This window comes from Nicotiana sylvestris, chromosome 5, assembly GCF_000393655.2.
Source record: "Nicotiana sylvestris chromosome 5, ASM39365v2, whole genome shotgun sequence".
Classification (NCBI taxonomy): domain Eukaryota; kingdom Viridiplantae; phylum Streptophyta; class Magnoliopsida; order Solanales; family Solanaceae; genus Nicotiana; species Nicotiana sylvestris.
Window position 1 is genome coordinate 157159256 of NC_091061.1, and position 26590 is coordinate 157185845.

The 26590-nt window shown below is 38.4% G+C and overlaps 1 pseudogene; it reads left to right on the forward strand.

Moving 5' to 3' along the window:
- The first annotated feature begins 3048 nt into the window (after positions 1-3048).
- Positions 3049-26590, forward strand: part of LOC104234843 (uncharacterized) — a 46143-nt pseudogene continuing 22601 nt past the window's right edge.

A 26590-nucleotide genomic window follows, 5' to 3' on the forward strand; every position in this document is an offset into this window, starting at 1 on the left:
ATTTGCGGAATTCGAAAGTTTTCGGAATCCTTAGGCTTGAATCCGAGGGTGTTTTAATGATTCGATATTTTTTTGAGTGTTCCGAAGATTGGTACAAGTTTGAATAGTGTTATACGACTTGTTTGTACTTTCGGTTGAGGTCTTGGGGGCCTCAGAATGATTTCGGATGGTTATCGGAAAGTTGGAAGTTAAAGTTTGCAGCTGAAGTTGTTGAGTTCCTGTCATAACCGCACCTGCGGATTGGGGACCGCAAGTGCAGTATCGCAAAAGCGTGGAAAGGATCGTAGATGCGGCCAAGGTTGTGCAAGTAAGGAGCTGCAAATGCAGGGAGCTGAGCGCACTTGCGATGGTGCAGGTGCGGGTATTTGAGCGCAAATGCGATTTTGGGCGGATAAGTGACTTCTATAGGTGCGCACCTGGGACCGCAGGTGCAAGTAATAAGGCCGCAAGTGCGGTATCGCTGGGCAGAACATATATATAGATGCCTTCGCAAATTTTTGCTAAGTTTCTCCATTTTTTAAGATGAGAAGAGAGCTAGGGTAGTGATTTTTCAAGGAAATCGAAGATTTTCAGTTGGGTAAGCTACTTAAGCTTTATTACTTGTATTTATGACAATTTGTCCATTGTTTAATCATGGTATTAGTGGAAAATTAGGGAGAAAAGTTGGGAGATTAGGGCTTGGAATTGGAGACTTTGATTTAGGAATTTGAGGGGTCGTTTGTGGTCGGATTTTGGTGTATTTGGTATGTATGAACTCGTGAGAGTGTAAGGATTCTAGTTTTGTGAATTTTATCGGAATCCGATATGTGGGCTCGGGGGTCGGGTTTGGCCAATTTCGGGATTTTTGAGTTAAATTGATAATTTTTCGAATGGGTTTCACTCCTTTAGCGTTTATTGATGGTTATATACTGATTTTGGTTAGATTCAGGGCATTTGGGGGCTGAATCAAGAGGCAAGGGCATCGCGGGCTAGAGTTTGGCTTGGCTTGAGGTAAGTAACGCTTCCAAACTTGGTTTTGAGGGTTCGAAACCCCGAACTATGTGTTCTATGATTATTATTAAGGTGACGCAAATGCCAAGTGATGGGCGTGTGGACGTGTACCATGAGAATTGCGGCCTGGGTCATTCCATGGCACCGCTTAGTGACTCTTTTATGCTGATATCTATGTTGTAATTATGTGATTAAGTTAATGAGCTGCAAATCATACTAATTATCATGTTATGGCTTCACGCCAACACTGTTGAGACCCGAGAGGTCATTTCTTGTTGTCATGTCATTAGTTTCATTTATATTTTATACTCAGTCCTGTTCATGCATATTATATCATGCCTCAGTCTCGAGTATTGCTATTTGACATATCAAATCATTGTTCGGGCTAGTATCATGATATTTTGAGCTCGTGTGTGTGAGACTGGAGAGTAATGACTGAGTGAGGCCGAGAGCCTGATATTGAGTGACATTATGGGATCGGGATGCATACTGCAGCGAGGTATTGATCATGCCTTCGTTGGCTTGATATAGCGTTTGAGCTAAGAGAAGACCCTCCAGAGGCTTTACACCCCCAGTGAGCGCAGTTGATGACATTGAGGGATGGATCTTCCCTGGACATGGATCTTGTCCGAAGTATTGATACCTGGAGATGGATCTTCTCCATAGGGATGGAATGGCCTTCCTCGATACTGGATGACTGCGGTTAGTGATATATATATTCCGGGATGGATCTTTCCTGGGCCATTCGGCCATATACAGTACCGAGTGGTTGAGCACTTGTGAGTGAAGGTGTATGGATCATTGGTCATGCTATTTGTGCATTGGTACTTAGGGGTTTCCTGAGCTTTATACTCTGTACTATTCATACTGTGTTTAATTACTACTGAGAATTTACTTGAACTGCAAGCATGTCTACTTTCTGTACAATCAAATGTTGCTACTTGTTGAGGTTTGGTTCGTCACTATGGACTTGTTACTTACTGAGTTGGTGTACTCATGTTACCCCCTACACCTTGTGTGCAGATCCAGGTGTTTCGGGCCATGGTAGCGGTTGCTAATCATATCGGCTGGAAACTTTCCTTGGAGATTGCGTGGTAGCTGCCTGGAGACCGCAGTTCCGCCTTCTCCTTCCTTATCTTCCTTGTAGTACTTTTGTTGGATATTCTCAGACAATATTAGTCTTGTTTTGTTTCGAATTGTTGTAGTATACTGCTCATGACTAGTGACACCCGAGGTCTGGCTTGTATTTCCGCTTGTTTGGATTTTCACTTTATATAATTTATCGGATTTCTGCTAAAATTATTGTTTTATTTAAGACTTAAATGAAATATGGAGTAAATGGGTAACAGTTGGCTGGCCTAGTATCACGATAGGCGCCATCACGACCGGGTCAGTTTTTGGGCCGTGGCATGTATAGATTAAATGAAATTAATAATTAAAATTTGTCGTCACTCAAATTATCTCGAATTTAAAATTACAAATTCAAATATAATTATTAAATATTTTAAATTGTATTTACTTAGGAACTAATAAATAATTAAACTATTATGATAAACAGTGTATATCAAATAAAGCGTACATAAAAAGTTTCTGAGTGGTACCAGGATGGCGTAAGAATCGACAGAGAAGCAATACGATATAATAAAATGTAAGTAACAATCAATGTACAACAGGTAACAACCATCCAAACAAGCTGTAAAAATCAACGGAGAAATAATTAAATCAAAATATATATGTAGACACAAGGCATAGCCGCACTAGTGTCTCTTTATAGAAGCCAATTACTACTCGAGGTTCTTCTTCTAGAAAAGGAATTCTGTTGTCAGTTCTTCTTTTCTTGTTTCCTACATTAATTAATTCTTTATTATGGTGGTCAACCAGATTTTTTTTTTTGTATATAAAAGGTTATTCCCTCTTCCGTTCTCCCATCAAAAGCATAATTATGTGCTATTATACATTTTGGCTACAACTTTGTTTTGCTTAAAAAGAAATTTTGTCTACTCTTTCTTGATTTTCTTTCTTAAAAGTTGTGATTTTTTTGTGTGTGGAATATTCGATATGAGTTTAAGGGGAGAGAAGAAAAATGTGGTAGTTATTGGAGGTGGAGTTGCAGGCTCTCTTGTTGCCAAGTACCTTCAAAATGAGGCCAATGTCTTCCTCATTGCTAAATAAATATTTCTCTATTTCACTTCTTTCTTCTTATTGTTTAAACATATTGTGATAACTTGTTAGGTGGAGAAATAAGTCAACGTGAACGGTCAAAGTTGTTAGCTTTGGTTGTGATTTTAACTTCTACACAATGATAATGTAAAAACTTATTTACACTATTTGTGTATTATAACTTGTTGTAACAAACAATCTGCTTTATTATACATACAAGTTACTAATTCCAGTTGTTATGGATGGTTACCTTTAATTATCTTAGATGATTCGATAGTGTATAGAAATTAAACTTTCTAGTGATTGGTTCCTTCAATTCCAATTGTTGCAATTGATTTATTGTGCAAACTTTGAAATGTGTACATGAAAGAATATTTTGAGATCACATGGGCAAGCTTAAGGTCTATGGTTGAACCTTCCTTTGCTAAAAGATCAGTCATTTCTCACTCTAAATACCTTCCTTTGATATCACAGACACTGATGTATTGACCAACCTATAAAGAATAGCAGAAGAAGGGTATTATTCGGAGATCTTTTGCTAGCCCAAGATCGTTAACTAAGATTGGAGGATTCAACTAAAGAAGAGGAAGCTTGAAAAGAGAAGAGAGATTTTAGATAGGAGAACTTGTTTAGGAAAGAAGACTTTCTTGATTTTAGCTTCATTATAAATGAACAAGACATCCTTTAGACATGTATAAACATGTCTATAGATGATTCTAGATATGATAATGTACAAGGAAGATTCTAGCTAACCTTATCTTTCCACAACATTCTAGAACATCTAGATGTGTCTACTAGATAAATATCAAGGGTACTACACTAGGAAATTCTAGAGAAATTTATGTTTTTCTAAAAAATCAACATTACTTTATTTTTCTCATATTCCCCCTTAAAGTGATTTTTTGAAAGCTATCCCACGCTTGTCGCAGAAGAACTCAACCGATTCTTTAGCACGTGTTTTGGTGAAGATCTCAGCACTATTTTTCTGGCATCTCTTTCTTCCCTAATGAATGAAGGTTATTCTATTGGTCCTGCAAAGAAACATGAGTATGTGCTGACAAATATTTTATCTTTGAAATGAGCTGGCTTAACAATAGTTCCTTTTGGACTTCCTGAAACACTTGAATCATCTCCTTGTTGAGTTTCATGTCGTTGAGTTCTCGGGCTCCCCCTTTCTCTTAGCTCCTCAACAACTGTATTATCTAAAGAAGTACTCGTGATGGGAAGATTTGATGCTTCAGGGTTCAAAGATTTATAACTGTTACACCCCATGTTTTCGTACGTGAAAGTACGCCATAAGTAAATTGATGGAAGCTCGGAAAATGAGATGTTACATCCCGCATTTTAGTTCGTTGAAGTTTCGTCGTAAGTTAATCGACATAAGTTCAGGAATGAGATTATTCAGAGATTATAAGCATTATGCTATTTCAAACAAGTGATGAGTAAATTCGTGAAGGTGAGAGAGTAAGCAAATCGAAGAAAATGAATTTCGTCAAAGTTTGACATTTTGGGACAAAATACGGTCTAAGCTATAATACCCAGTATTTATGGATTTGTGTCATACAAGGTACCACATAACCATGATAATAGGGTACAGAAAATATGTTAAAAGTAAGTAGTATTTTAAGTAATTTAAGATAATTCTCGATTATGTGGGTAATTAATGATATTTGAGGGAAGATTAGCTAAATAATTATGACATTTTGATAAGATTAACCCCCCCCCCCCAACGTGGTAGCAAACCTTGCCAAATTAATGACTCTTAAACTTACTTGATAAGGTGTCACATTTGAAGGAGTCATCACCATAGTGGGCCCCACACCCACTAAGGTACAAGACCTCTAAATTCGCAAGAGAGGTGGATTAGAATTAAGAGAAGTAACGATCTTAAGCAAAAATTTCATACGAAATTATACTGCGTAATAACAACGGAATTTTGTGGTTCTAAGGGAGTACGTTGCAATCTTTCTCAAGAATATCATACGGATTTTTCCCTAATTCGATTCGTTGTTATGTATTTTGTCACAATTGACATGTGTTAGAGGGATTTTCAAGAGAATCGATTCAGATATGTTAAGGCTATCCCTTCTTTTTTTGGCATGGCCCATACGATACAAACGAAACGAGCAAATGCACCACTTCCATAAATGACTCTATTCATAGAAGTCTTAGAGGTTCCTATGTTCTTGAATTCCCGTGTGTCTTATTATTACATCTTATGTTCATCAGTCTCAGAAAATACGTGAGTTGATAAAGTTTATTTCATGATATTAATCAAAGGCATAATGGTTTTATGACGATCCAAGAGATTTTATTGACGTACTTCTCATGCATTGCATTCATTTATACATGTACATTGACACATGACCAGTTGACGTTATATACGTGTATATATGTATATTATATGTATATGGAATATGGGAAAAGGTTATTGCGTTATATACGCACCACCATCTGATCAGTTGGTATACGTTGATGATTTCGCCCGCATTGGCCGAGATGATATGATGGGATGCCCTCAGAGGCTTGATGATGTATGAACACAAGTGCCTATGCACGACATGACATTCATACACATGTGCATGGCACTATAAGTATTTCATGATTTATAGAGTTATTCAAATTTACAAGTTGAGTCATTTACTCCATGTTTCTTCCATGTCTTTTATATACTTATTTATGTGCCTTACATACTCGGTATATTATTCGTACTGACGTCCTTTTGTTGGGGACGCTGCATTCATGCCTGTAGGTATAAAAAATCAGTTTGACGAGCCCTCATAGTAGACGAGGTTAGCATTCAGTGAAGGATCGGTAAGACTCCACCTCATTTAGAGTGAAACCGAGTCTATAAGTCATCGTGTCAGAATTTTGCTACAGATTTATGGGTAGGCCGGTACCCTATTCCATTTTATGTCAAATACTCTTAGAGGCATTGGAGACAGAGGTTCATTTTGTACAGTATGTTAGAGGCCTTGACGACCCATATGTATTTATATTTTAAGAAAGATGGTTCATTAATACAGTGCTTTCCTATTTATAGTTATACAATACGAGTTGTGGCCATGTTGGCCCAGTTCCCAATGATAGTATGGTAAGAAAGATCTATTACGTTGGTACTTGGTTGAGTAAGGCATCGAGTGCCCGTCGCAGCCCATCGGTTTGGATCATGACAAAAGTGATACCAGAGCAGTTCTATCCTAGGGAGTCTATAATCTGTGTCTAGTAGAGTCTTGTTTATGAGTGTGTTGTGCACCACACTTATAAGCAGGAGGCTACAGGACATTTAGGACTGTCACTCTTTCTTCTTACTCTAGGTCATGTGGTAGAGCTCAGTAAGAACTCAATATCCTAAACTCTATCTTATTCATAATACGATGATGCCCACATCTAGAAAGACGGTAGGTCAGGGATTGAATACGACTATGGAAGAGTTAAGTCAGAGGAACTCGATTTTGCATCATGCTTATGATGAGCAAATGTGAGGTCTTCACCAAATCATGTGTGTACTAAGACATGTAAGCCTCTTGATAAGGAGTCTTAAGGCAAGAATATCTATCTACCCCTATAGTGAAAGGCAATGAGAGATTCAGAAGCTAGATACACGTTTCAACAAGTAAAAGAAGCAAGATTAAGAAGGGTACGAGGCACCCAGTTAATGAAGATTATCAGTATTTACAATTCAGGCAGAGGAATATAAGCCTTTTGAGTTACCTTCAACAATAATATAGGTATGTACAATCGTCCACACCTATCTCAGTTATGCCCTATGGGAGCTAACAGATATATTTAAGAGAAGGACGAGATGTCAGGATCCGGCTTGGGTTAGAGTAACCCAAGATGGTGAAAGGATTGTTTGAGTTAGTTGACATTTCCGAAGAATATTAAAAATGTGCTAATAGATCTCCTTGTGAGACACTCAGATGGTGCACTCTAAAATAGTACATCTAGATATGAGTACTACAAAGGCAGGCACTAAAATCTTGGAAGGGATAAGTATTACCTTAGTATGGCTCCCGTCCCTAGTAGAGAGATAATGTTACGTAACCCGAAGAGCCAATGGATGGAGCAAGGGGAGCTAAAAGCAAAAGAATGTCTTGTTTAAATTTTCAGAATAAAGTGATAGACAAAAATATTCGCAGGGAAACAAGAAGAGAGATAATAAAGCATTATGAGTAAGATGTGATACATGGATGACAATGGTAGAGTATTACAGAATCTATAGTCAAGTGAAGGAAGAAACGAGATGTGACATGCCTTAAGACAACAAAAGAGTATAGGCCATATAGTCATATCCTCATTTCGAGAAATAAGTTCGCGACCCTAACGTGATTACTAAAAGGAAAAGTTAGACCCCAGAGTAATAGAAATCAGTATGGATTGGTGAAGAAGATAAACTAAATATAAATTAGGAACTGAGTGATTTGATAATGGTCGGCATCATGAGAATTTCAGATTGCGTTCCAACGATAATAGAATGGACAACAGAAGAAGATTCATGAGAAATTCAGAGAGTGGTCATTCAGGAAGACTCTTCTCTAAAGCAAGCAATGTGGGTAAAGTTAAGTTTAAGTGATTGAATGTGCCAGTTACACTAGGTGTCTCCCTAGTGAGTTGATAATAGGCTAAATTATTTAATATAGCCTATGTTTTAGCTCAACTTAAGGATGGTTTACTATTGTAAATGTTCAAATAATGCAAAAATTGGCTCTAATCATGACTTTAATGTCTCACAGGAGTTCAATAAACAAATGAGGATTTATGATGGTAATCAAGTGAAAAATGGAGTCAAATGATGAAAAGTTGAGCAGCAACATCTTAACAAGATAAAACCCCACTAGCGCGGGTCATGCGTTGGTCATGCGATCCCGCGCTAGTTCAATTGTTTTGGACAGAAAGAAACCCCACTAGCGCAGGTCATGCGCTGGTCATGCACTCCCGCGCTAGTCCAGTCCGGGAAATAAATTATTTGGGGGTAAAATGGGAAATCTGGGAGGATCCACTCAACTTACATAAAGTAAAGCTCCATTATTGAGAGAGAGATCAGAGATTTTGAGGGAGAAAAAGCCATAGAAGAAGGAGGAGCTTCATCTTGGAGCTAGGAAAGGAGAAGAAGAACATCATTTTAGAGCAAGGATTCAAAGAGTTCTTCTAAACTTTCTTCTATTTACTTGTTAATATTATGTTTAAAACTTTTATTGTTGATTTTTGTATGATTATGAGTAGCTAAAAACTCTAGTATTCTTGGGTCATGGGTGTTAGATAATTATGTTATTTGAAGCTTAGATTGAAGATATTGAATTTATCGTTATGGGTTGTTTATTTGATTCTGCTTCTAATTATTTTACTGCGTAGCTAACAGTGAAATATTATTTACGAATCTTGAATTAAACTTGACAAAGGAAATTCTTGGTTGCATATAGAATCAAATAGAACAAGTTTTGAATCCTGGGCATCGGGTGAAAGATTCGCAATTAAGATAGAACTATACTTAATTGCCTTGCTTGGTTGAAAAATAGGAGTTGTAAATGCATTCTTGCTAATATTAATACCATAGACATATAGGTATTAGTTTAACTTGAATAGATGCATAAGAACTCGAAAGATTCTTATGAATATTATTAACCTTATAATCAATAACCCGGATAATTCAATAAATCCATTTTAAGCTAAAATAGTAGCATAATTTCTAGCAAGTCCATGACCCGGGAATATATTTATCCAAATTGTTATAAACATATTGTGAAATTGGTGTAGTAATTTTGTGTTGAATTATTGTGCAATTATTAAGTACGTTGTAAATTGGTTCTTTATATATTTTGTGATAATTTAACTTGAATTGATAATTGTTTGAGTCTACATCAGTCGATAAGTTGATCACAATTCCTCGTGGGAACGATACTCTACTTACTACTATATTACTTGTCGATCGCGTACACTTGCGTGAGTGTTTTGGTCGCAACAAGTTTTTGGCGCCGTTGCCGGGGAATTGAAATTAGCTACTTGAATGTTTTAAGATTTTATTAGCTGTTAATAAAAACCTAAATTTTCCATCTACTTTGTTTGTGTTGCGCAGGCTCTTCTCTTGAATGCGGAGGAGTAGAAGCACAAACAACCTCTTCCCTTTTGATGCTGAAATTGAACGAACAATTCATAGAACAAGGAAGGAGTGGGAAGCTAGAAACAGAACAGAAAGAGAGTTGGACATTCAAGTTCAACCACAGCCAACAGTGATGGCAGGTAATCAAGAACGTGCGGTGATAGAAGCAGCAAGGCTAAACCTTGCTAATATGACTCAGGCCATTGTGAAGCCTGAAATCACCGGTCACTTTGAGCTTAAATAGTACATGGTGTAGCTGATACAATCCACTGGGCAATATGTTGGTCTATCTCATGAAGACCCACAAAGGCACATTCAAATATTTTTGGAAATAACGGATACTTACAATTATCCAAATGTTTCCAAGGATTATGTCAGGCTGACCTTATTTCCCTTTTCATTATTGGGGGATGCTAGGGAATGGTTGCAAAAAGAGCCAGCTAATTCAATCCACAATTGGGATGATTTAGCAAAGAAATTCCTAATCAAGTTTTTCCCCTCCAAAAAGACAAAGTTTTTGCAGAGTCAGATTCTTGGGTTTCAACAACGGGATGGTGAAACTCTTCGCCAAGCTTGGAAAAGATACAAGAAACTACTTCGGGATTGTCCTCATCATTGTCAAACTGATGAAGTATTGGGCCATACTTTTGTTGATGGATTAGACGAAACTTCCAAAATGAATCTTGATTCAGCTTGTGGAGGTAGTTGCATGGCAAAACCATACAGTGAAATACAACTTCTGCTGAATAACTTTACTGCTAATGATCATAATTGGCAAGGTGAAGGAGAACCAAGGAGAGCAATGAAACAGAAAGCAGGGTTACTTGAACTGGATGACATTTCTGCCATGAGAGCAGATTTAGCAAAATTGGCAAATCAAATGACCAGAATGACAATGGGACCATCACAACCAATGCAGCAGGTTCAACAAATGTCAGTTTGTTGTGAAATGTGTGGCGATAATCACACAAGTGACATGTGCCCAACGAATCCTGAATCTATTTATTATGTGGGGCAACAAAGCAGAGGTCCGATGAATCAACAAGCCCAATATGGGAACACTTACAACTCAAATTGGAGGAATCATCCTAATTTCTCTTGGGGTGGGAATCAACCCAATCAAAATCAATTTAGACCCCAAGGAAATTTTAATCAACCTCAAAGGCCGCCACAAAAAGCAGAAGAAAGTACAAATGATTTGTTGAAAAAATTGTTGCAAGACAATCAACAACTCAGAACGGACTTTAGAAATCTTGAAAGACAATTGGGACAACTAGCTGCAAACCAAAATACTAGGCCTGCAGGTGCTCTTCCAAGTGAGACAGAGAAAAATCCGCAAGTTAGTGCAATTACACTTAGAACTAGAAGGGAATTAGAAGAAGTTCCAAAGAAGAGAAAAGACAAGCCTGTACCTGAGGGTGAATTGATTCCCAAAGCAACACAGGAAGTAAGGAAAGATGATACAATTTCAGCACCTGTGAATGTTCCAAGGCCACCACCACCTTTTCCACAAAGATTGCAGAAAAAGAATGACGATCGCATGTTCAACAAATTTCTTTCTATGTTGAGTCAGATTCAATTGAATATTCCGTTGGTAGATGCGATTCGTGATATTCCAAAATATGCCAAATACATAAAAGACATTGTGGCTAACAAGAGGAGACTAACTGAATTTGAAACAGTTGCACTTACTGAAGAGTGCACTTCAAGGGTCCAAAATAAGTTTCCTTAAAAGATTAAGGACCCTGGCAGCTTTACTATCCCTGTGAGAATAGGCAATGTTGATGTAGGCCATGCACTTTGTGATTTGGGAACAAGCATAAATTTGATGCCATTGTCTTTGTACAAACAATTGGGTTTGGGAGCTCCAAAACCCACCACAGTGATGTTGCAACTAGCAGACAGGTCCATAGCTTACCCGGAAGGGGTGATAGAAGATGTGCTACTGAAAATTGAGAAATTTATTTTCCTGGCTGATTTCATTATCTTGGATTTTCAGGCCGATGAAAAAGTTCCTATTATATTGGGAAGACCTCTCTTGGCTACAGGTGATGCTATAATTAAAATAAGAGAAGGAAAAATGATCATGAGAGTTGACAACGAGGAAGCTGTTTTTAATGTATATAAAGCAATTCAACTTCCTCGGAAGTATGAAGAATTGTCTATGATATCTGTCATGGAGCTTGATGAACAACTTATTACCCCAAGTGTATACTTGCAGGATTCTTTAGAAAAAGCAATTGTGTTGTTTGAAAGTTTGGAGATTAATTATGAGGTTGAGGAGATGAAACATACTTTGAATGCAACATGTGAATATATAAAAGGTTTTAATCCCTTTGAACCTTTGAACAGGCCAGATGGTCCTCCTCTGAAGCCCTCAGTTGAAGAAGCTCACAAATTGGAATTAAAGCCTTTACCTTCTCACCTTCATTATGCTTATTTGGGTAGTTCTGAAACGCTACCTGTTATTATTTCTGCTGACTTGTCTGAATTGCAGAAGGAGAAATTGTTAAGAGTACTACGTGAGCATAAAAGAGCAATTGGGTGGACAATGTCCGACATAAGAGGTATTAGTACAGCTTTTTGCATGCATAAAATTTTCATGGAGGAAGAGCACAAGCCAAGCATAGAACAACAATGCCGCCTAAATCCGAACATGAAAGAGGTGGTAAGAAAAGAAGTGATTAAATGGCTTGATGCAGGTATTGTATTTCCAATATCTGATAGCAAATGGGTAAGTCCAGTCCAATGTGTTCCAAAGAAAGGAGGAATGACCGTAGTGACAAATGAAAATAATGATTTGATTCCCATTAGAACTGTTACTGGGTGGAGGATTTGCATAGATTATAGAAAATTGAATAATGCCACCCGAAAAGACCATTTTTCCCTTCCCTTTATTGACCAAATGCTTGATAGATTAGCCGGGCAGGAATACTACTGTTTTTTGGATGGCTACTCGGGATATAATCAAATTGTTATAGCCCCAAAAGACCAAGAAAAGACCACATTTACATGTCCGTATGGGACATATGCATTTAAAGGAATGTCATTTGGTCTTTGCAATGCACCTGCGACTTTTCAAAGGTGTATGATGGCTATTTTCACTGATATGGTTGAAAGATTTGTGGAAGTATTTAATGATGATTTTTCTGTATTTGGATGTTCTTTTGATGAATGTTTAATGAATCTTGATAAAGTCCTTGCTAGGTGTGAAAAAACAAATTTGGTGCTAAATTGGGAAAAATGTCATTTCATGGTACGAGAAGGCATAGTCTTAGGGCATAAAGTGTCCAAGAATGTATTGTAGGTGGATAAAGCAAAAGTGGAAGTAATTGAAAAATTACCTCCACCAACATCAGTTAGAGTCATTCGCAATTTCTTAGGCCATGCAGGTTTTTACCGTCGTTTCATCAAGGATTTTTCAAAAATTTCATCTCCTTTGTGCAGGCTTCTTGAGAAAGATACATCTTTCAAGTTTGATGATGCTTGTCTGAAAGCATTTGATGAGCTGAAACGAAGATTAGTTACTGCACCAATTATCATTTCTCCAGATTGGAAACTTCCATTTGAATTGATGTGTGATGCAAGTGATATAGCCATTGGAGCTGTTTTGGGGCAGCGGAAAGAGAAAATATTTTGTTCCATTCACTATGCGAGTATAACTCTTAATCCATCTCAAATGAATTACACTGTTACAGAAAAAGAGTTGCTCACAGTAGTATGGGCATTTGATAAGTTTATATCCTATCTAGTGGGGACAAAAGTCATAGTTTACACAGATCACTCAGCTATAAGGTATTTATTTGCAAAGAAAGATGTCAAGCCAAGGTTAATTCGATGGGTTCTTCTTTTGCAGGAATTTGATTTGGAGATTCGAGATCGAAAGGGAACAGAGAATCAGGTTGCAGATCATTTATTCAGGCTGGAAAATAGAGGCCATGTCACTGAAGGAGAATCAATCAAAGAAACATTCCCTGACGAACATTTGCTGGCCATCACTTCGGATGAAACCCCGTGGTATGCTGATTATGTGAATTTCATTGCAAGTGGGGTGACTCCACCAGAATTCACAACTGACCATAGAAGAAGTTTCTTACATGATATGAGATTCTACATGTGGGACGAGCCTTTTCTATACAAACAATGCGCAGATCAATTGGTAAGAAGGTGCGTCCCTGAGGAGGAGATGAATGCAATATTGCATGACTGTCATTCTTCTCTTTATGGAGGTCATCATGGTGGAGACAGAACTGCACAAAATGTTTTGCAATCAGGTTTTTACTGGCTAAAATTATTTAAAGATGCACATGCTTTTGATAAAAATTGTGACAGGTGCCAAAGAACCGGAACGATCACAAAGAAGCATGAGATGCCTTTACAAAATATTTTGGCAGTAGAACTCTGTTATGTCTGGGGAATAGATTTCATGAGACCATTTTCGTATTCTAATGGGCACAGATATATTTTGGTTGCAGTGAATTATGTGTCTAAGTGGGTTGAGGCCATTGCTCTTCCTACTAATGATGCGAAGGTAGTGGTAAGTTTTGTGAAGAAACACATTTTCACACGCTTTGGAACTCCAAGGGTGTTGATAAGTGATGGAGGAACACACTTTTGCAACAAATTATTGAAAAATGTTCTAGCAAAATATGGTGTAAGACACAAGGTTGCTACTGCATATCACCCTCAAACGAGTGGTCAAGTTGAAGTGTCAAACAGGAAGGTAAAACAGATTTTGGAGAAAACTGTGAGCGCAAATAGGAAAGATTGGTCCGGTAAGTTAGAAGATGCATTGTGGGCTTACCGAACTGCATACAAGACTCCAATAGGTACTTCTCCATACAGGTTGGTTTATGGAAAAGCATGTCATTTGCCTGTTGAGATAGAACATAAAGCTTATTGGGCTATCAAAAAGCTAAATATGAATATGGACTTAGCTGGAGAAAAAAGACTGCTCCAACTCAATGAACTTGATGAGTTTCGGTTGCATGCTTATGAAAATGCCAAGTTATATAAAGAAAAGACCAAGAAGTGGCACGACAAACACATCCAACATCGTGAGTTTGAGCCGGGTCAAGAAGTTCTCTTGTTCAACTCAAGGCTAAAGCTTTTTCCTGGAAAGCTTAAGTCCCGTTGGGCAGGCCCTTTTGTTGTAGTAAGTGTAACTCCTCATGGAACAGTTGAATTGCGAAACATTAATTCAACAAGCACATTCTTGGTAAATGGGCAACGAATTAAACACTATTGGGGTGGTGACATTCAACGTCACAAAACCTCAGTAGATTTAATTGACATATAATGCAATATGGCGTCTTGCCGCGACATTAAATCAGGCGTTGTGTGGGAGGAAACCCACAAATGTATTGTAAATATAGTTTGTAAATGAGAATTTATAACTTGGCCTTCTTGAGAGGATAAAAAAAATAATAATAAAAAAAAGAGAAACGTTCACTGATTAGCGCGGGTGCGCATAACCCGCGCTAATCAGGTTTCCGTTTGCCCAGACCTTCAGTGATTAGCGCGGGTGCGCATAACTAGCGCATAGCCCGCGCTAATCAAGTTTTAGTCTACCTCGGGACAAAGTGACTAGCGCGGGAGCGCATAACCAGTGCACGACCCGCGCTAGTCACAGATAATTTCGTTTTAAGTTTTTTTTTTTAACTTCTTTAACTTAATAACACCCCCATTCTTCTTCTTCCAAACTCTCCCAACAAAACCCTAATATTTTTATTCTTCTTCTTCTTCATCAAATCTCCCCACCTCTTCATTCACCCCATACCCCATCTCCTCTAAGGTATGTCTTCTTCATCTTCTTCTTATTAGTTAATTTTTTTATTTTTCAGATTAATTTCGTTTTTTTTTGTGAACATAGTTTTAATTTTCTATTTTTTGTTTGATTTTCAATTTCTTTGCATATATTTAGTATAATGCCTTCAATTTTTTCCTTGTTTAGTTTTATTATGTAACATTATTATGTGGTTGGCAAGATTGTGTATTTTTAGGATAGTTTCTTAAATTTTTCTTATTTAACATTAGAATGTAGCATTTATAGAAGATTTAAACATATGTTTGATGTTTGGTTGGGTTGAGGAAGTGAAAAATTAGGAATATGGTGGTGTAAAGTAGTAATTGGGTTGGTTGATGGTGAATACATTGTGATATAGGGTTGGAAAAAGCTTGAAACTCAACATGCTCACAATGTGTTTGAAAAAATGCCTCTTTGGAGGAAGTGATGTGACCAACTATGTGGTGAAGTCTAAGTAACCCGGTTTGGTCACCCAATTGAATAGGGCTAACTCTAAACTATTTGCAGGTATCATGGCCCCTCGTAAACGCCCAGCATCAAGTTCTCATCCGAACGCCCAGCTACAGCAAATGTTGGTGGACGGCCCAGAAAATCAGTTGATACTAGGCCATTCAACAGTCAAAAGTTTGTGTCAGCCAAGGCACAGGATAGATTTAACAAAAAGGAGGAGAAAACAATAGTGCCTGAACAAGCAATGGATGCAAATGCTTTGGCTATTAATTGTCCAAACCTAGCAAACGAGTTGAGGAGGCGTGGGCTTGACATATTCTTCGAGGAGCCAATCATGACGAATGTAATGCTAGTGAGTGAATATTATGCCAACCTTCCGGAACTTGATAACTACAATGTTACAGTCCAAAAACGACAAGTCAATGCATCTATAGAAACAATTCGGGATGTGTACAGGCTACCCCCAGTGGAGGAAGATTACATGGATATGTTCCAGGCATATAACAGCAAGCTAATACCATGGTCCACGTTCACCGACATAATTTGTCGCCCAGATGCAGATATCCAATGGTATAAATATGGGAACAAGTTCCACGCTAATGCCCTGAAGTTCGAGGCCAAATGTTGGTTGTACTTCATCAACAACCGTCTCTTGCCTTCCAAGAATTTGACTGAAGTAAACATCCCTCGAGCTTGCTTAATATGGTGTTTCATGAATAGGGCATGGTTTGATGTGCCATTGTTGATACATAAAGAAATGTTCCAGAGGGTTAGAATTCAACGCTACGGGTTGTATTACCCATCTCTTGTCACCCTACTGTACCTTCGAGCCAATGTACCAAACAATCTTGATGCAGATGGACGACTAGCTAAAGTCAATCCTTTCACGGCTAAAATGGTCACCACAGGTAAGGAAGTTGTACATCCAGCTGAATTGGTTGCTGCTGATTCTGATGATAGTGACGATGAGGAAGGAGAAGACCAACAAGAAGGAGCTGATGATGTGGAGATGGGAGAAGATGCCCACCTGCACAACCACAAGCTTTTGATGCAGCAGGACCGTCTAGGGCTGGTCGGGGACAAAGGATAGACCGCATGGAGTAGGAAATCACTGAAATTAAAACATCAGTGACAGTTCTGGGGAGACGTGTTGATGAAATGCAAGTTCAGCAGAAGAAAACGGAAAGCCGAATCTTGGGTTGGCTTTGTGCAATTGGTCGGGCATGCAATGTGGATTCAGGTTCTGTCTCCGACCAGGAGTGACTCCTCGGGGAAGTATCTTTGCTTCATCTCTTATTTATAATGAAAGACATGGGGACATGTCTCGCTTTAAGTGTGGGGTGGATGTTTAACTGTTCTTAAATGTTTTGGATGGTAGTAATTATTATGGATTTTTAGGTTGTTTCAATTGTTTTGGATTGTTGGAATGTTTTGGTGGTGTGGTACAATATATAATGTTTTGGGATTGCGTGACTATTTCACTTTTGTTTTTAAATGTTTTGGTGATTTAGTATTGTTGGAGTAATTGTTGTCTGTTCTTAAACATTTTCAGTACATTATTTTTTAGTAGTTATATTGGCGCGGTCCGATGACGGATTATTTTAGATAGGAGTTCTTGAGGGACTGAGCCCATAGAAAAGAACAAAAATATTTTTGTTTTTATTTTTTTGTATTTTTAGGTAGTATAACAATTTTCCATTGGTTTTTCTTTAAGCCGTGGTTCTTTTCCAAGGGTTTATCTTCTTTTTTTTGGCAATCCTCTAGGCAAGTGCCTATGGCTAATTTTATATATATAAAAGTAAAAATAGAGAATTACAACTATTACAACAATTCCGGTGGTCTTGAACGATGAAAGAAGTAAAATATAAGACGCACATAAATCCTATTACCAATGTTAAGTAAAATACTCATCATTGATAGTACAATTTGTATACTAATAACGCGCCTAATGTGATGATGTATAATCTGGAAAATTATACTTTGTAATCTCAGTAGTTGCCGACGAATACAACATACTTGGTATTGTTGCTCCATCTGGCTTGATGAGCGTGTTTGAGGCAAAGTATGGTCAGTACGTGTGATATCTCCCTGCTTTATTATGTTCTCCTTCATAAGGATTCGAACATGAATATTTCCTGTTCTTTGAGTGTCCCAGCATTTGCTTTTGTTGCTTCCTTCACATGAATGCAGCCTCCCAGATTTGTCATTTGAGTGAAATGAGCATCCATTTTTATTGCCATACAAGCATTGTGTTGTCTCTTGTATATTGTTGTACCATGTTTTCTGTGTACGATTGGTTCTACACGATTTACTGCATTAGTCCTGTAATTTTGAGTAGGGGTCGAATCCCAAATTTGAACCATTACATTGTTCCCACAGTTCTGGACATGACTGGTCCACAGATTTAATCAAACATTCCTGCTCAGTTCTGCCCCAAACATTATCTGTGTATGCACAGATTTGTCTTCCATTTTCTTGTACCAATGACTCGATTGTTGTACTGGGAGTCTTATTGTGTATTTGCTGTGAATTTCTGGCAGCACACCTGTCCATTGCCCTTGTCAAGTATATGTTTACTTCCAGTTTGCGCACGAGCTGATATCCTTCCTGTTCCTGAGCCAAACTGTATGAGCTTACTATCGTTTTTGGTCCGACATAATGGACATTATTTAGAACTATCACCCTTTGAATTCCAAACCATAAGTATGGCATAAAAGTTGTTCCTGAAAACTATGTGCTTCGACATTGCCCATGTCAAGTGCTTGATTTGCCAGATGGTCTGCCAAGCAATTCCCTTCTCTCAAGATATGTGACAGCTTCACATCAATTGTTGACATGACCTTTGCAATATCTTCTAGATATTCTGCAATGACCCAAGGAACATTCCACAATCCTTCTATAGCGTTCTTCAAGAGTAGCGAATCTGTTTGCAAAATAATTCTGTTGAATCCTTTCTCCTCACAGTATTTTATAGCTTCCAAAATTGCCAATGCCTCTGCCTCATTATTTGTTGTGTCATGTATCACCTTTCCACATGCATACTTTATATTGCCTTCATCATCTCGAAGTGCATATCCAATTGAGCTCCTGCCCGGATTTCCCTTCGATGCCCCATCGCAGTTAACTTTAATCCATCCTTGTGTTGGCAATTCCCACAAGACTTTAGTAACCTTCAATTTAGGCGTGTACTGTTCCATCATTTGCAGGATGTCTGGCCAGTTATGAGGAATGTTAGCCACTGCAGGTTTCCTCAATCTAACAAGCGATTGAATGGTTGTGGAAACCTGATAAATCACCCGTCTAATCGTCATTGTTTCCCCATGTTTGTAACTGTTTCTTCTCTTCCACAGCTCCCACATAATGATGGCAGGAAGTTCTTGAAAAATTGGCTGCAATCTTGATATTACTGTAAGTGTCCAGCACTTCACAATTGCCTGGTGCATAGACAGTCCCTCTATTTTAATTCCAGCATGCATTAGGAAGTATGACCACACTTTTTTCGCAGCAAACGAAGTAAAGAAAAGGTGCTGTAACGTTTCTTCTCCTGGTTGCACATAGCACCAGCATCGAGAAGGCATTGCGTATCCCATTTTCTTCATATGGTCGTCTAGGGGTAGTTTTGCTTTCCATACTTTCCACATAAAGAACGATATCTTGAATGGTAATCCTTTTACCCACATCTTTATGTATGCTGCCCCCGTGTCCTTTCTCTGCCTTAAATACTCCCACGCTGATTTCACTGAAAAAATTCCTCCATTCTCAAGGCACCAGTAAGGTATGTCAAGCAATTGCTGCTCCCCTGGTGGTATGATATTGTCGATAATGTGTGCTGCATATTCCCCAGGCAGAATGTTGGTTAACTTGTCTACATCCCAAGCTCCTGTATGCATAACATCAGTAACATTGTTAACTGATTCATCAATGTAAAATCCATCAGGTGTGTTGAAGTATAATGCTCCCAATCCAGTCCAGTTGTCAAACCAAAAAAGCGAAGATCCCATTTTCAGACGCCACCTAATTTGATGTTCTATAATGTCCCGGCATTCCAGCATTCGTCTCCAAACATGCGAACCTTTTTTCCAAGGTACTACAATAGGATTTAATTTTTTGCAGTATTTTTGGGACATGAAAGAGCTCCATAAAGTTGGTTTTGTCCTGAAGTTCCACCAGAGCTTACAAAAAGAGCTTTTGCAACATCGTGTAGAGATCGAAAACCTGCTCCTCCTTCTTCATAAGTCGACATAGAGTACTCCATGATGCCCAGTGCCTACTTTTGCTTCCAATAGAGCTACTCCAGAAGAATTATGCGAATATCTTATGTAGCTTGTTAATGACAAATGGAGGTGGATTCATTGTCGATAAGAGATGGATAGGCATTCTTTGTAGGACATGTTTGATTAAAATCGCCCTACCACCAATCGATAATAATTTTCCTTTCCATGCTTGCAATTTGTCCATGACTTTATTGATCAAGCCATCATAGTATTCCATTTTCCTTCGAGCGTAGAAAATTGGGCATCCAAGGTATAAGAAAGGGAATTCCTGCTTGCAAATACCCGTGATTCTTTGAACCTTATTTACAACATCTTCAGGTGAAGAATCATGCATGTAGACTGCTGATTTTGACTTATTAATGAGTTGTCCAGAAGCTTTTTCATATGCTACCAAAATCCCAACTAGCAGCTGCAACGACTTAGCATCTGAAGAAGAAAAAATTATAGTGTCGTCGGCGTATGCTAGATGGTTTATTTTTGGACTCCACATTGGCATTACAAAGCCACAGAAGTATAAATTAAGGTGCAAATCATTTAACGCCCTTGAAAACGCCTCAGCTGCAAGTATGAAGAGGGTTGGTGATAGAGGGTCTCCTTGCTTGACGCCCCTAGTAGACTTGAAAAATCCATGTGGCTGACCGTTGATGAGAACGGTGTACCAATTGTTAGACACAATTCCATAAACCAAGTCAATAAATGTTTCACAAAAACCCATCTGCCTCAGGACTTTAGTGAGGAATAACCAAGAAAGACGATCACAGGCTTTCGTCATATCTAGTTTAATCACTACGTTTGGTCCGGGCTTCGATCTCAATCTAATATCAGTGATTATCTCTTGAGTGAGGAGCACATTTTCAACTATGTTTCGACCCTTTACAAACCCCGCTTGTTCGTCAGAAATAAGAGTAGGTAGTAGACTAACTAGCCTCTCGTGGATGACCCTTGAAATAACTTTGTTGATGAAATTGCTCAGGCTTATTGGACGTAGATCTGAAAATGTTTGCACATCTTTCTTCTTTGGTAATAGAACTAGATTTGTATGTGTAACATATCTTGGTAGTTCATGACCATTTAAGAAACTCTTGACCATGTTAAAGACATCGTCACCAATGATATCCCAACATGAATGAAAAAAAGCTCCTGTGAAACCATCCGGGCCAGCTGCGCTTTCTCCATTTAACCCCATCGTAGCCTGTTGGACCTCATCTTTTGTGGGCTGCTTCATCAGCTGAATGTTCTGCTCCGTTCCTACTAATTTTGGAACATGACCTATAATTTCAAAATCAGATGGGCATCTTTCTTCATGGAACTGTTCTTTAAAGAAATGAACTGCTTCTTCTGCGATTTGAGTATTGTCATCTATCCAGATTCCATCTCTATTTTGAATCCCTCGTAGCTGCAATCTCTTCCTTCTGCTGTTGACTTGAGCGTGAAAGAATTTAGTGTTTCTATCTCCATCTTTGAACCAAGCCATCCCTGCCTTTTGTTTCCAAAATTGTTCCTCAAGAGCAAGAAATTTGATAAGTTGTGCTTGAACTTTACACAGTCTTTCCCTATTTGCCCGAGTTTGATTTATTTCAAATTGAGCCTCATGAACCTTGACTACCTCTTCCAAACTAGATATCTTCTTGAAAATATCTCCATATGTCGACTTGCTCCATTGTGACAGTCCTTTTTTCACTTTTTTCATTTTGTGGTTGAATAAAGTGAAAGGATTTGCTTCAAAATCTGCATTCCAATTTTCATTGACCACATCTTTAAACGTCGGATGTTTTGTCCAAAAATTGAGAAATTTGAAGGATTTCTTTATCACAGTCGATTCAAGATTACATTTTAGCAGCATGGGACAATGGTCGGATCCAGTTTTTGGCAGATGAGTGACTTCTATTCCAGGGAACATTTGTTGGAATTCAATGTTAGCCATACATTTGTCAAGTCTTTTGAAAATGCAATCTTCCTCCGCTCTTCCATTCCACCAAGTATATATACTTCCCTTGAATCCCAAGTCAAATAGATTACAGGTGTTCATGCAATGTCGGAAATCGTCTACTTCATTCAAATTCACTGGACGTCCCCCAAACTTCTCCTCAGCATCCCATATGACATTGAAGTCACCTCCAACAAGCCAAGGAACATCCATATCTGCTGCCATTGCGTATAATGAGTCCCAAAGCTCTATTCTTTCTATTGCATCACACTTGGCATAGACCAAAGTAACATTTTGGACAATGCATGTTTCTGTATGAGTCATTTGTAATGTCAGCTGCTGCTCCATGTCATATAGAATTGTGACGTCTTACAGTTCGTCAACGAAAGCCCACACCTTATTTGAAATGTTAGAAAATGCTTGAGAAAAACCTATCTGTCTTATGTATAATTCCAGCTTTGAACCATCCTGCATTGGTTCCATGAGACCAACAAAATCGAAATCATGTTGTCTATGCATTTTTACGAGCCTCTTAAAGGATCGCTGCGTATTGACGGATCTAATATTCCAAATAATTGCATCCATTAACAATTATTTGATTTAGAACAACCTCGTCGAGTTTGGATCCCAGCAGTAGGCATGCCAGAATTGTTTCTGTTAATCTTTCCTTTTTTTCCTTTTGCAGCAGATTTAACTTTGGCTATATGAGTTGGAGAGATATCACCTTTTCTTGTCACGTTGATGAAGTTTTGAGTTGTTGATTCCTCATCTAAATCTCTTCCATTTCCCAGAATGTTTTCATCTTCTTTTTCTTGATTCATAACTGGTCTTGCCAATTCATGAGAGGGACAGCTTGTCATTACGCCTTTGGAATCATTATACTTGAGTATCCTCACCCTACTGTTATCACCAAACTCTTTTTGATTGTCAGTTTTTTTAATCATCCCTTGTTCCCCTTCAGCGTTGTATTTTAATCCATCCAACTTATCATTTTTGCCCAAGTGCATTGAGGCGCCTGTAATTGTTGTATCTGCTTGTTTCCTGGCTTCACTGCAGTCTGCAGCATGATTTTCCTCCTCTGGTATGTTTTTTACCTTTTCTCTGTTTTGAAACAGAGTATTTGCTCTGTTTGGAGCTCGAGTATGTTCTGCTACAACAGCTGCATTATCATTTACACTTTGGTCTTCCTCCTCTATGACCTCCTGATCAGCTTCAGCTTCTTCATTAATTCCTTTTGGAATTTCTCCTTCTTCAGAATCCTCCTCCGCTTGATCCTCCCAAAGCTTGCCACTAGTCAGAGCTAGTCTGTCCTTCTCATTCACTTGTTCCGATGATCCATATGTGTCTTGAGATGGGATATCCTGACACGAGTGATTAGTGGTAACTAACTTGCTTCCAAAGATCTTATTAGCCCATTGTGCTGTGGACTCTTGTTTTCTATGCTTTTGATGCTCATTCTCTTTAGCAGAAAGATTAAAAGCAATAGCATTTGGATTTAACTGATTTGCATCTTTTGACAATTGTTTTGTACGAGCATCATAGTTTGGAATTTGAGTAATAACATCTGCAGTTGCAATCAAATTGCCATTTGGTTCCATGTTAGCTCTATTTTTGACAGCAGAGGTTTCCCCTATCAACATCAGATTATTTCCTTCATTGTCATCAGTTTTTTCCATTTCTAAAACTGCAAAGCTACTCCGAATCTGAACATGGTCTGCCTGCTCATCTTCGATTTCCACCAATGCCAAAACATTAATCATCTGATTCTCCTTGGTTGCAGCAGTCAATGCCATTGTCTCATGTCATGTTTTTGTTTGAACACAATTCTCATTATTGACAGGCTTCACACGCTTATCATTCACCTCTTTCCATTGTCCTCCTACATGTCCAGTAGGCTTTTAACCTGTGAAGATCGCCAAAGTTCCTGTAGCAGTAGCCTTACCTTTAGACTTATTCTGAGTATGTGAAGTGTCATCGACCACTCCCTGCATTTTAGTCACATTGTCATTATCTTCCAGCTGATTGGCATCTCTTATTGCATTCAATAATTGCCTTGCGTCCCCCTAAAGCTGTTCAATGCAATTCTCATCCAGATCAGTTCGACTAATTTTCTCTGTATTTTCCTTTGCATTTTTATTTCTTCCTTTCATCGCGCGACATGAAATTTCATCATGCCCTTGGTGCTTACAACATGTACAGTACATTGGAAGGTAATCATATATAACCTTTTGACTGAAATCATTAGATTTTTCAGAAATTTTGTTGACGACTGAAATCTTTACTTTTTTGGGATGCTTATCCAGCAGATCCAGCAACACTTTAACCCTCACAGCGCTTGGCCTTGTTCGATCTTTCGTCGCCTTATCAATAGCAAGAGGTTTTCCAACTGCAGATGCAATTGACATCAAAGATTTCTTAGCAAAATAATTTGGTGGAAGATCTGGGAATGAGATCCACACCACAGCCTTCGATGTCTCAATTCGTGGATCGAATCCAATCGTCCAAGGAAAAGTTCTGAAGAAGAACTCCTCTCCATTTGAGTTAATGTGCCCAGTAGATCTAGACACAAAGTTTACATAGTCTTCATAAAGCTCGAATCGTACCAGTAAATGTCTAAACTCCAACTGCCCGATGTTGCACGATCCCTTCACATCGAACTGTTTTGGAAAAAGTTTTCTGAAGTCGTGAAGTTCTGGTTTTCCATAAGAGAATTTGATGAAAACTGCTTGGTGTAAACCTTCCTCTATGACAAACTCTTTCACATCATCTGTGGTAAATTCAACGATTGGTTCTCCACGTTCGAATCTAACTGGACATAGCACTATATGTTGGATTTGTCGCACATTTTCTTTAGTCACAGTTGCTGCATAATTCATTTTTGGATGAATGTTGATCCCAGGTGCTTGCTCTCCCACAACCAAGGACTGGGGAGAGTTCAACGCAGCCATTGCTGCCTTACACGAACATGAGCAAGTTCAAGTCGCAAAAGAAGCTGCGATGAATAGTAACTCGAATTCACTGCTACAGTGACGGCGGGTATTTTCTAGAGAGAGAAAGTAGAGAATTTGTAGACTAAAATAAGGGATGCAAGCTATAGAAGAGAACTCATAGCGTTGACACACCTGAACACAATAGACCCTAGAGTGTAACGCGCTTAGTCTTAATTGTTGAATCTCACTGAAAGTGCCTTAATTTGTATGTTTGTACTGAATTGAATGCTCGTAATGGAGTGTCTTGATGAGCTGATCTGGAATGAGTCATATGCCATGTGTGGTGAGTATTTGTGTAGTCCATGTATTGTACTTGTGTCTAGAACTTGCCCGGTATGTGAGTTGAAGCGAAATTTGAGGTGATGCTCGGTTTGAAAAATGATGTTAGGCTTTCTTTGACCTTTTTGAGCTTAATTGCTTATTAAAAATAAAATTTGTCCCTAGTTAACCCTTTTGAGCCTTCAGACTTTTTGTTTGGCACCCGCATTACAAGCCCATACCCTTTTGTTCTTAATTGACATTGTTTTGATCTTTTTACCTCTTAAAGCACTTTAATTGTGAGAAGAGCGCTAAAAGAAGTAAGAAGGAAATAAGTGTGGCGTGGATTTTGAGTGGAACCAATAAAAGGATGAAAGGTGCACTTATGTTGTAAACGAATACACCACTAGCAGAAATTGAGTGACAAGAAAAAAAGAGATAATTACATTGTGTTTTGCTCTAGCTAGTGGGAATGAATTAATAGAGTGCTTAAAGAAGAAGGGCGTAATTGTGGGATGATATTGTGTATAAAGGAGAAGTGGGTTGAAGAATTCATGCTGAAAATTGCTCGTGTGATGTGTTAAAGTGCTTAGGGGTTGAGTCACTATTCCTAAATACATCCTACACGTCCCTTAGCCCACATTACAACCATAAAAAAGTCCTAATTGATTTTGGATTGAGCTAGCCTACATTAGTAGAGATTTACATTAAGGGCAAGCTTATGGTACCAATTGCATGCATGTGACCTCGTTTGTGAGAGTGAGTGATTTCCTTGATATATGTGAATATATGAATTGAATGTGGGGGATTGAATTCAGTTTTTGTTGATGTGATTGTGAGGGCATATGAATCGTGACGGACAAGCAAGTCTTGATTTCTGTGTAGAGTACTTTGAGGAAGTGTAAATATTGCATGGCACTTGAGAGTTGACTTTGAGGCTAGGATTGTTCACTGCTAGGCGTAATATATGTACAATGTTCTAGGTGTAATGCATGAGGGGAAATGGTTGAGTGAAGAATTCTCTAAAAAGAATATAGTGGATTGCTCGAGGACTAGCAATAAGCTAAGTGTGGGGTATTGATAATAGGCTAAATTGTTTAATATAGCCTATGTTTTAGCTCAACTTAAGGATGGTTTACTATTGTAAATGTTCAAATAATGCAAAAATTGGCTCTAATCATGACTTTAATGTCTCACAGGAGTTCAATAAACAAATGAGGATTTATGATGGTAATCAAGTGAAAAATGGAGTCAAATGACGAAAAGTTGAGCAGCAACATCTTAACAAGAGAAAACCCCACTAGCGCGGGTCATGCGTTGGTCATGCGCTCCAGCGCTAGTTCAATTGTTTTGGACCGAAAGAAACCCCACTAGCGTGGGTCATGCGCTGGTCATGCGCTCCCGCGCTATTCCAGTCCGGGACATAAATTATTTGGGGGCAAAATGGGAAATCTGGGGGGATCCACTCAACTTACATAAAGTAAAGCTCCATTATTGAGAGAGAGATCAGAGATTTTGAGGGAGAAAAAGTCATAGAAGAAGGAGGAGCTTCATCTTGGAGCTAGGAAAGGAGAAGAAGAACATCATTTTGGAGCAAGGATTCAAAGAGTTCTTCTAAACTTTCTTCTATTTGCT